The sequence below is a fragment of the Ahaetulla prasina genome, chromosome 5 (assembly GCF_028640845.1).
Source record: "Ahaetulla prasina isolate Xishuangbanna chromosome 5, ASM2864084v1, whole genome shotgun sequence".
NCBI classification, from domain to species: Eukaryota; Metazoa; Chordata; class Lepidosauria; order Squamata; family Colubridae; genus Ahaetulla; species Ahaetulla prasina.
Window position 1 is genome coordinate 39,942,887 of NC_080543.1, and position 11,412 is coordinate 39,954,298.

At 36.3% G+C, this 11,412-nt stretch overlaps 1 protein-coding gene across 6 annotated transcripts in view; it reads left to right on the plus strand.

The window, feature by feature from the left end:
- Positions 1 to 11,412, plus strand: part of NSUN3 (NOP2/Sun RNA methyltransferase 3) — a 37,577-nt gene that overhangs the window by 15,448 nt on the left and 10,717 nt on the right. Inside the window, exon 6 of one of the 6 annotated variants that reach the window (XR_009155361.1) lies at positions 11,106 to 11,223. The exons of the other annotated variants lie outside the window; for them this stretch is intronic. The gene's annotated coding sequence lies outside the window, so the exon portion shown is untranslated. The remainder of the gene's footprint in view (positions 1 to 11,105; positions 11,224 to 11,412) is intronic. 6 annotated transcript variants of the gene reach the window in all.

Genomic DNA, 11,412 nt, shown 5'->3' on the forward strand with positions numbered 1-11,412 from the left:
CTGGTAATTACCATAGTGTATAGCGAGCACCATTCAAGTTTTCCTGCTGAGTTCTTTCGCATTTGTAACTAGGACATTCCCAAAGGTGGAGGAAGGGAAAACATCAGGCATCCATATCTGAGATTTAATGTACTTGAACAACAGCAACAGATCAATGGCTGGTAATCTTTTTAAAAACACCTTAAGCAAAAAAAAAAAAAATTGCAATTCTTAAATTGAAGTAAATAAGTAAAAGTTGTGAGTACCAAGTGCCCTTTATAAATTCAAGTGAAGAAAGCAATACAGATAATCCTTGACCTGTGACCTCTGAACTTGTGATCATTACAAGTTATTCAACACTGAACCAATAGTGGTTATGACTAGTCCTTGGAGTGCCAGTTGTCCTAGGACTCCCATGGTCACATGATCACAGCCTGGATCCAGGGCTACCTGCTCACACTTATGACTCAGTGGTGGGTTGCTACCGGTTTGCCACGGATCAGGCAAACAGGCACCAGTGGGAGGCTCCGCCCACCCACCCAGATGTCTCTTTTCATGAGCAGAAGCTTATGTGCAAACGCCCATGAGCGAACGGGTAGCGACAAAATTGAAACTCACTACTGTTATGACTGGTTGTCAAATGCCACATGATCACTATTGGCCACCTTTGCAGTACCTTCTTTGACTTTCCCCTTGCATGCCCCCTCACCTAGATTCCCATTTAGCAGCAGCCACTTACCTGCTGCATCCCTGAGATTTGCAACTTCCTGCTGACTTCCACACTGATTTTGATTGTGGGAAGTGAGCGGGAAGTTGCCTTGCCTCACAATCGTGCGATCGTGGGATTTTGTGACAACTGGGATTTCAAGGGTTATAGTCGCTTAGCAATACAGTTGCACTATATGACTGTATTGTTTAACAAGAGAAATTCTAGTCTTAGTTGCTGTCAAAATTGAGTATCTGTAACAAGGATCTAGACCAGCCTTTGTCCCTAACCGACTTCTTTTCCTATGTATTGTATTACAATTTTCAAAACCCCTAGTGAGCAATACTGCCAGGGAATTAAAAGTCCAATACTATCCGGTGGACAATGTGGATTTAGACATTGGCATGAGGTGGAAGCAGTGATGGCCACTCATGGATATTGTGTGATGGAACTTAAATTGTCTTAACCTCATCAGCCTTCAATATTGTCAACCACAATATTTTTTTCTGAATGGCCTGCGAGGATTAGAAATTCGAGGCACATTTCTACTTGTGCAAGTCAATTCACTCAGTTTAACAAAAGGAAAGAGGTTGTCTCAAGACTCAGTTCTCTCTGGTTCTGTTTAAGATAAAGCTGCTAAGAGAGGTCATCTCCCAATTCAACTGAGATGTTATAAATATAAGCCCAGTTATATATTTCTACCTCAGGCCAAATTGATGTTTTAGTTTGGGTGTTATACTTTACTTGGAGGGCTAGTTTATTGAGGGGATGCAATCCATAAGCAAATAAAAATGAATCATAACATATTACATTCTCTAGCAGAGAAGCACACAGACACACACAGATACATGGACAATACACATTATTGTTATCAGAATTTTCTTTTTCTTCATAGTGCTATGTAATGGGCAGTCTCTTGGAGACATTTTTTTAAATGTACAGTATGGATAAAGCTAATTATTATTTATAAACTTCAAATATAAAGAGTCAGTTGTTTGACTTAGTCTCTATTTTCTTCCCCATCCTAATTGGAAAATGCTTTATCCCTATTTTAAGTATAAGATTCAAGATTTCACTTTCCATTTCTATTTAAGCCAACCATAGTTCTTTTTAGCTATAGTTGGAGTCCTGATTACAACTTAATTTATCAAATAAAGTTTAATTTTTTTCTGTCCTTTGGTTCAAATTATTAGCTATGTTATAAAGTCCCAAGAGTATGTTAGTTAGTTTTATATAAACTAATCCCTAAAAAACAGCCAGTTGAAACCAATGTGATAATCGTAGCATCCCTGAAGGCTGCCCAGCTGTTAACATGACTTAGGTTTTTAAACACCTTAATGGGAAAAGTCTAGCTACATATCAGAATAGAATTCAAAAGAAGGACAATTCAAGAGGAACAAATACCTTGGGGCAGTGAAAATGATAAAGGTATAATTTCTCAGGAGCCTTGGATGATGTTTCCTTAATTTCTTCAAAGGAACCACCAAATTATAAAGATTAATATTTTCAAATTATTTGATGCCTGTTAGTAAATTAAAATATATAATTATTAATTAAGATAGCCAGTTTGGTGTAGTGGTTAAGGCACCAGGCTCAAAAACAGGGACTGACTTCTAGTCTACTTCAGGCACAAAGCTAACTGGAGGGAGATGTCGCTCTCTCAGGCCTAGGAAGAAGGTAATGCAATAGTAAGCCACTTTTGAAATTTTGCCAAATAAACAAATAAATAAATAAATGCAGGGACTTGTACAGGCAGTTGCAAAGAATCAACACTGACTTGAAGGAACCAAATATAGAAGGCAGTGAATTAAAATTAAAGTTTCTTTTTTTTTTCTAGATCCACTCCTTTGCTCTGACTACTTTTTGGAGTAGGTTACTTCAGTAAGCTATCCAAGGGGTCAGTCCAGTCCTTTGCAAAACACAGACACACATGCACAACATTTTGTACCCCTCCTTTGACTTGATTTCTTTTATTTGTTGGAACATTTTCAACCATAGGTTTTAACAAATTCACTTTTTTTGATCCAGCACTATTGTTCTCTTCACACAATAAGCTTGATGGGCATGAGAGAGGCAGTGAATCAGCTATGCAAAAAGTGAGAAAAAGTATACATTGACCTAAACTAATATATGTTAAATTTAGCTTAAGCAGGCATAGAGTTGATTTAGATTAAAGTAGCTTATTCCATTCATTTATGTGAACTGATATTGAAAGGTTAACTAGTACTTACATTTTCTGAGATAGATCCATAGAAACAAGGTCTTTCTAAAATCATTGTCTCTGTTGCCATTCTTTTTTTTTACTTCTCCATGGCAACACTTGTTGGGAGGCAGAGCAGTTCTAAGATACACTTAGAAATTAGTAATGTGAGTATTGCCACTTAGACTTATATACTGCATCACGGTGCTTTACAGTCCTCTCTAAGCAGTTTACAGAGTCAACATATTGCCCTCAACAATCTGGGTCCTCATTTTACCGATCTCAAAAGGATAGAAACCTGAGTCAACCTTGAGGATCGAATTCCTGGCAGTGAGCTGAATTAGCTGAATTAGTATGCAATACTACACTCTAACCACTGCGCCACCATGGGTCCTAGGTAAAAGTTTTCCTCCTCCCCCCCCAAAAAAAATCTGACCTGGCCATACTGTAATGCCAACATTGCAGTTGAAAGACTGGGCCACAGGAGTGAAATCTAAAAATTTTCCCTACCGCTTCTGTGGGTGTAGTTTAATTGGTGGGCATAGCTTGGCAGTCAGGTGACCGGGTGGTCATGGCCAATAACAATAAATAATAAAAATAATAAAGTACACAAAACAATAAGAGGTACCAAAAACTAACTTTCACACTTTACACACACACAACACAATATAACACAACTATAAAAGCAGCTGCCACTTCACCCAAAATGACCCCTGCAACAAGCAGGAACCTCACACAGTCACAAAAAGCTCAAAACCAACTTTCACACTTACACACACACAACCCAACAAAACACAACTGACTCACACACACACACACAAAATGCCACATATAACTTTGTGAGATTTTGTGTTTGTGTAGTTAGAGTGAAACACTACAGAAACACACCAAATCTCAGAAAGCTGCACACATATTTTATTTTATTATTTTATTTATATTTTTAGATAAAAGTAGTTAAATTTAAAACTTCCTTAACTTTAAATTGCTATGTCAAAAAAAAAACACTCCTAAAAAAACCCCAATTATTTTTTAAAGCCCCCCCCCCCCCGGTTATTTACCTAATTCAAGGGACAAGGCAGGCAGATTGACTTGCTCACTGATGAGATGGATTGCAGGCAGGCTTGCTAGCTGATGCAATTGATTGCAGCAGTCGAAGCAAAGCAAGGCAGCAAGCGAGGGAGCCTGAAAGAAACAGGAAGCTGCCAAGTAGGCAAATGGGGATCGGGCAATTGGGTGGGCATGGGTGGGAGGGCCAGGGGGTTTTGCTACCGGTTCTCTGAACTACCTGTCCCCATTGCCGGATCCGATCCGAACCGGGAGCATTTCAACCCTGCCGGGCTATCTTGTGTGTTATTGGTGTGTACAGAGGAGTCATCAGGCCAGGCAGAATCATTTATTTTATGCTAAGAGGGTCAGTGGGTATTGTTTAAGAGCTGCCTTTCTTTTCAGACAGGTTTGCATAGAAATTCATCTTAATTTTACAAAGTAGGCCTATTCTTACTTAATTAGCACTGCAGTTTTGCAAAACATTGTTTGGTCATTGCTAACCATCTCTGCATTCTGCAATATATAGTCTAAATCAGGGATGTCAAACTTGTGGCTTCACGTGACGTATCGGGACTTTTTTCCCCTTCACTAAACCAGGCGTGGATGTAGCCAGTGTGCGACATGTCGAGCCCATGGACCGTGAGTTTGAGAGCCCTGGTCTAAATAGTATCCATTTTAAACCAAGAATATTCAACATTTTGAAAGAAGGAACACTCAGTTTACTGTAGATTTTGCATCTCATGTGACATCTACCAAAACTCTCTGTATAAATGGGATATAGTATCCTCCCCTCAGTGTGATTGCGGGGTCCCAAGTCAAATTGTAGATCATATAGTATCCGGGCTGTAAGCTGATGGCATATACCAGTCCAGTATCTGATTTTTTAAAATATAAATGATACTGTGCTACAATGGTTAGATGGCCTAGACGTTGGTATTTGAACATAGATCTTCTTATCATTTATATTTTATTGTGTTTTGCTAATCTAGGTGAAATGTTAAGATATATTGCTAGGAAGGAGATTAATAAGCAAGGGTTTTTTTCTCTTTTTTCCTTCTTCAGTAATTATTGTACATTATCTCCAGCTATTGCTCATACATACTGATTGTCAGCATAATTGAGAGAGAAATAAAATAGTTTATTTTCAAGGAAGTAGAGCTTTTTATGGAAATCTGTCATAACAGCATTACAAAAAGGGTTGGGAGGTTTGTGTTTTCCTACTCCTTTGTCTTAGGAGAGAGTGACTTCCTACCAAAAAAGGAAACCTGTGATTTATAACCAAAATATGAGTGTCTTATTGCAGTAATGCATCATGTCACCCATTTCCTTTGAAGAAATCAATCACATTTAAAAACATTGACCTCCTTCACTTTTCTTTTTCCAGTATTTGACATATAGAATCCAATTTGTGGACTTCTGGCTGTAGGAAACATACATCATTCAGTGAAATTTTTGCAAATTTGTATAAATCATTCTAAATTATGTCTCTAAAATAGAACATTTTTTGACAACAAGAATCTTGTTGGTAGAAAAAAATACTAGCAAGCTGAAATTGCCCAATTCCCCTAAGCATATTTAATCAAATTGGAGCCTGTTTTCTTGAAGAAAAAGAAATTGGGGCTTGATAAAATAGTACCAAGCTAAGTGACAATACAGCAGCGGCTAATTTTCACTTTCTTCCTCTGGTGACTTACTGTACCTGTGTATTTCAAAGGCCAAAAAGCTTTAAAATGTCCACATGTCAGCCTTTGATTACAAAATCATTTTCCATTCTCCTGTATAATTTCATACAATTTTCCTCTAGGATGCAGTAGAAGAGTGCAACTAGGAAGCTTTGCTACACTACCATTATGCAAATGAAATTCACTAAGAGCATATTTCAGAGTTTAATCTTGAAATGGGGGGAAAAAAATACTAACATTAGCTTCCTAGCTAAAATTGCACACAAAATTTACTAGAGAGCTCCAAGTTTAGGATTTAGAGGGGATGAAAATTATCATAACCAGCCCCGCAATGTCATAAATCACACAATGGAAATGTTATATATTAAGATTAAAGAATACATTTTTAAAAGGATTTTGAGATGGGGTTTTTTGGACCCATGTTACAATACAAGTAAAATACGTTTTTTGCATTCTTTCTTTCAACCCCATTCTGTACCATTACCTATCACATATTGATGCACTCTTACTATTTACTCTCAATAATTCAACCAATTGTTTCCCTAGTATTTTCAGAAGACATAGAAACAAATAAGTAGATTCAGGTTAGAGACTGAATGTGTCTCTGGAATTCAGTGTTTGCTGGACTCATGTCACATTTCACTTATCAATATATTTCATTGTTATATAATACACTACAAAGCTCTCATACTTTTCTCTTTTGGGTAAACTGAAGGTGTTAATGACATAAGAAAAAGCAAAGCAAACAGCTAAAATTGACCGACATTTATATTAGCTCTCTGGATCTTTCAGTTATAATGGTGATCCCATTGCTATAAAAAAATCTATGAATCACCTGAAAACAAATACAGCATTTGAAACTGGTTTCCCTCAATCAATAAATTCTGATTCAATAGAGACTTCCATTGGAAAAAAATTGCATCCTTTGTGAAACTCTTATAAATTTCACATTGCTCATCCAAATTTAAAAATAGCTTTCAGAAGTGCTAAGGAGGAGGGAAAACTTTCTCTTTTCACAAACTAAGGGCAGGTTTTCTTCTTAGTGGGACCATCAACGTGTAACTTCCCAGCGAAGTTCTAGAGCTGCCTTTTACTCAGGCTGTTATTCCAGCTTTAAAAACACACCTTTTTCAGTTGCCCTTTAATAATGTCTAATTGTGCTGTACAATTTCAGTTTGAATTTTTAAAAACTTAAATAGCTTTTTTAATCAATTTTACTCGGACAACTATTATTTTAATTTGCTTGACTTTTGGCATTCAAGACCCAGAGATTTTGTCCTAGCTGTCTAATAACTAATATTCCTCTGCTAGTGATTGTGTAACAAAAAATATATAATGCTGTGCAGGCAACATTATTCTTTAATAAGTTACCATTGCACGTTAATATGGATTCTATTGTACTGCCTTGGAGCCTAGCCATAGAGATTACAGCACAGCATTTGTTGATAGTTCTTTAGAATGCCAGGCAAAGCAGTTTAAAAAATGGCAAGGATCTATCAAGGCCTTCTAAGAAATTACTCGTGGAATGTCTGGCAAATCTTCCAGCAGCTGCATCTACATGTGGTTATGACTATAAATTGTAAAAAGTTTCAAAAGTCTTTGTATTAGACTCTCCATAATTGAAGGAACACTCAACGCTGAAGAGAAGTTACCATCAGCCTGGAGTTGAGGGAAAACTTATTTATTATTTTTATTTTATTTATTTATTTATTCAATTTTTATACCGCCCTTCTCCCGAAGGACTCAGGGCGGTGTACAGCCAAGATAAAAACAAACAGTACAAAATATACAATTTAAAATACTAATTAAAAACTTGTTATAAAATGGCCATATAAAACTAAAACCCCATTAAAATTAATAATAAATTTAAAACCAATAAAAATAAAATTTAGGCCAGCCCCGCAATGTCATAAATCACACAATGGAAATGTTATATATTAAGATTAAAGAATACATTTTTAAAAGGATTTTGAGATGGGGTTTTTTGGACCCATGTTACAATACAAGTAAAATATGTTTTTTGCATTCTTTCTTTCAACCCCATTCTGTACCATTACCTATCACATATTGATGCACTCTTACTATTTACTCTCAATAATTCAACCAATTGTTTCCCTAGTATTTTCAGAAGACATAGAAACAAATAAGTAGATTCAGGTTAGAGACTGAATGTGTCTCTGGAATTCAGTGTTTGCTGGACTCGTGTCACATTTCACTTATCAATATATTTCATTGTTATATAATACACTACAAAGCTCTCATACTTTTCTCTTTTGGGTAAACTGAAGGTATTAATGACATAAGAAAAAGCAAAGCAAACAGCTAAAATTGACCGACATTTATATTAGCTCTCTGGATCTTTCAGTTATAATGGTGATCCCATTGCTATAAAAAAATCTATGAATCACCTGAAAACAAATACAGCATTTGAAACTGGTTTCCCTCAATCAATAAATTCTGATCCAATAGAGACTTCCATTGGAAAAAAATTGCATCCTTTGTGAAACTCTTATAAATTTCACATTGCTCATCCAAATTTAAAAATAGCTTTCAGAAGTGCTAAGGAGGAGGGAAAACTTTCTCTTTTCACAAACTAAGGGCAGGTTTTCTTCTTAGTGGGACCATCAACGTGTAACTTCCCAGCGAAGTTCTAGAGCTGCCTTTTACTCAGGCTGTTATTCCAGCTTTAAAAACACACCTTTTTCAGTTGCCCTTTAATAATGTCTAATTGTGCTATACAATTTCAGTTTGAATTTTTAAAAACTTAAATAGCTTTTTTAATCAATTTTACTCGGACAGCTATTATTTTAATTTGCTTGACTTTTGGCATTCAAGACCCAGAGATTTTGCCCTAGCTGTCTAATAACTAATATTCCTCTGCTAGTGATTGTGTAACAAAAAATATATAATGCTGTGCAGGCAACATTATTCTTTAATAAGTTACCATTGCACGTTAATATGGATTCTATTGTACTGCCTTGGAGCCTGGCCATAGAGATTACAGCACAGCATTTGTTGATAGTTCTTTAGAATGCCAGGCAAAGCAGTTTAAAAAATGGCAAGGATCTATCAAGGCCTTCTAAGAAATTACTCGTGGAATGTCTGGCAAATCTTCCAGCAGCTGCATCTACATGTGGTTATGACTATAAATTGTAAAAAGTTTCAAAAGTCTTTGTATTAGACTCTCCATAATTGAAGGAACACTCAACGCTGAAGAGAAGTTACCATCAGCCTGGAGTTGAGGGAAAACTTATTTATTATTTTTATTTTATTTATTTATTTATTCAATTTTTATACCGCCCTTCTCCCGAAGGACTCAGGGCGGTGTACAGCCAAGATAAAAACAAACAGTACAAAATATACAATTTAAAATACTAATTAAAAAACTTGTTATAAAAATGGCCATATAAAACTAAAAACCCCATTAAAATTAATAATAAATTTAAAACCAATAAAAATAAAATTTAGGCCAGCCCCGCACGAATAAATAGATGTGTTTTCAATTCGCGGCGGAAGGTCCGAAGGTCAGGTATTTGGCGTAAACCCGGGGGAAGTTTGTTATGCCTATGATAATAGAGTTATGACAAGTTATGCCTATGATAATAGAGAAAGAAATGCTGGAGGCTTCATATAGGCAAAGCTTTCCGGGGCTTCATTTGCATTGTCTCATTACTTACTGTTCAGCCCCATGATAAATCGTATGTTGTGAATACAGAGAGAGTGTCTTGCATCTTCCAATGAATTTGTAAGGAAGAGTAGCAGGCCATTGCAAGAAGAAATTGAAATCAAATTACTGTAATGTGAAGATGCCACATTGGTCAATAAAAGTAGGAAGGAGGGAACAGAATTCCTCTTTTATAAAGAAGGAACATAGGGAAGAATGTCAATGTTATTTCTGTGGTTTGAATAGTTTGGAGCAGATTTTTTCCCTGCTGATCAAATCCATCTCTGCAGTCTCAGAAAATAGTTTCTGCTAATGAACACAAGATGGCAGCATTGAAATATGACACACTGTCCTCACTATCTGCCCTGATTTTTTTTCCTTATTTAATATGGAGAATAGATAAATTAATGACAGAGTTATCTTGGCCATTCTAGTAGAATGCAGAACATGTAATTACTCTCTCAAGGAGTGGGCTGAGAGAGTGAAGTTTGTAACATGAATTGCTATCTTATTTCTCTTTTCTGATGTATACCTGCATCCTTTTACACTTAAGTGTGAGCAGGTGACCCAAAGATAAAACTGTCTAAATGCAATATGGCAACCAATCACAAACTCGTATTTGCTTTTTGGCATTTTGCAGTGAACAGTGTTTGGGAGAAAGCTGTGAATGTCTTGAGTTTTTCACAATTGCTAAAAATTTGAAATGATAATTTAATATTTCTTCCTTTCAAAGTACAGCTTTTTAAAAGTTAAAATTAATTAAAATTTACAACACTATTTTATTATTTAATTTATTATTCAGAATTTTGTTCAGAGACTCTTGGCTGGTCAAAAATAGGAAAACTAATGCAATCATAAATAATAAAGAAATACAATACAAAATAGTAACTAATAACACAATACTTTCAATCTTGAAATGCCCTCCAGAAAAGTTATTTTTAACAGATTCTGGAGGCCAGATAACGTTAGAACCAGTCAGTAGGAAGCTATTCCAGAGAACTGGCTCCATCATAGAAAAGCTCTTATATCTGGACTCTGATGTCCCAGAAATGAAACTAGCTGTTTCTCCTTGTAAAAGCAAAGTGATCATTCCAACTCAAAAGAAATAGTCAATCCTGGAGGTAATTTGGTGCCAAACTAAAAGTGCTTTATATATTAGAAACAAGAGCAAGTTTGCTGTGATAAAGGTATTCTGTCCTTCAGAATAATCGAGATGACGAAACAGTTCCTTTGAATATTAACTACCTTTATTGTCAGGTTAAAGTCTTGCAAGTCTGAAAATGCATCTCTCTCCCCTTGTCTTTACTTTCTAAGGGACTAGGAAGGGCCCGTTCTGATATGTTTTCCATACCTCTGTTCCTTCAGTGAGTTGAGATGTCTCTTATTTAACCATTGCCCCAGCTGCTGCTCTTCCTGTCTTTCAAGGGTATTCCCACAGAGCATTACAAATACAGACATTAAAAGTCTTCACGCACCAGAATGATACTTAGATAGCACCTCCAGTGTGATCTAGGGTTGCAATATATTATCAGTTACCATTCAACCCACTGAATAATCTCTCTCACACACACAAAAGAAAAAAAAAACAAATCTTAATATCTCTGTCCTGTCCCCGGGCTTGAACCCTGACCAAGGTCTAAGATACCTACCCCACCCAGAGCACCCTAATTGATTCCAATCTATTATTTCAACAAGGGGAAAGTATGGAGGCCAAGCCATTGTTCAGTACCTCTGACTCTAAGGAGGGCCTCTTCTGAAGGGTATAAACTGCCTTATTTTAATGGTGGTCCCTCCGATAACAAGGTATTTGTAATTTTCTGAATCCAGGGAGCATCCTGCCCCTTTCCAGAAGGAACAGGCCAAGCATGCAGCCTGCACAAAATCAACATCTTAACTCATTATCTACTTACTTAGAAGTAACACAAAAAGGAACCCAGATAATATGGTAAGGTGTTACCTCAGTCACCTCATAAGACTGCTGTCTACTTGATAGCTGCTCTCAAATAAGAAATGTCCAGTTGATTTCTGTAGTTTAAATCCTATATTCTTAAACTTTTGTTACTTATAGGTGGACCTCATATTGTATGTTTAGTTTTCTATTAGTATGGTGCGAGGCTCAGGTATTTTTTGTTAA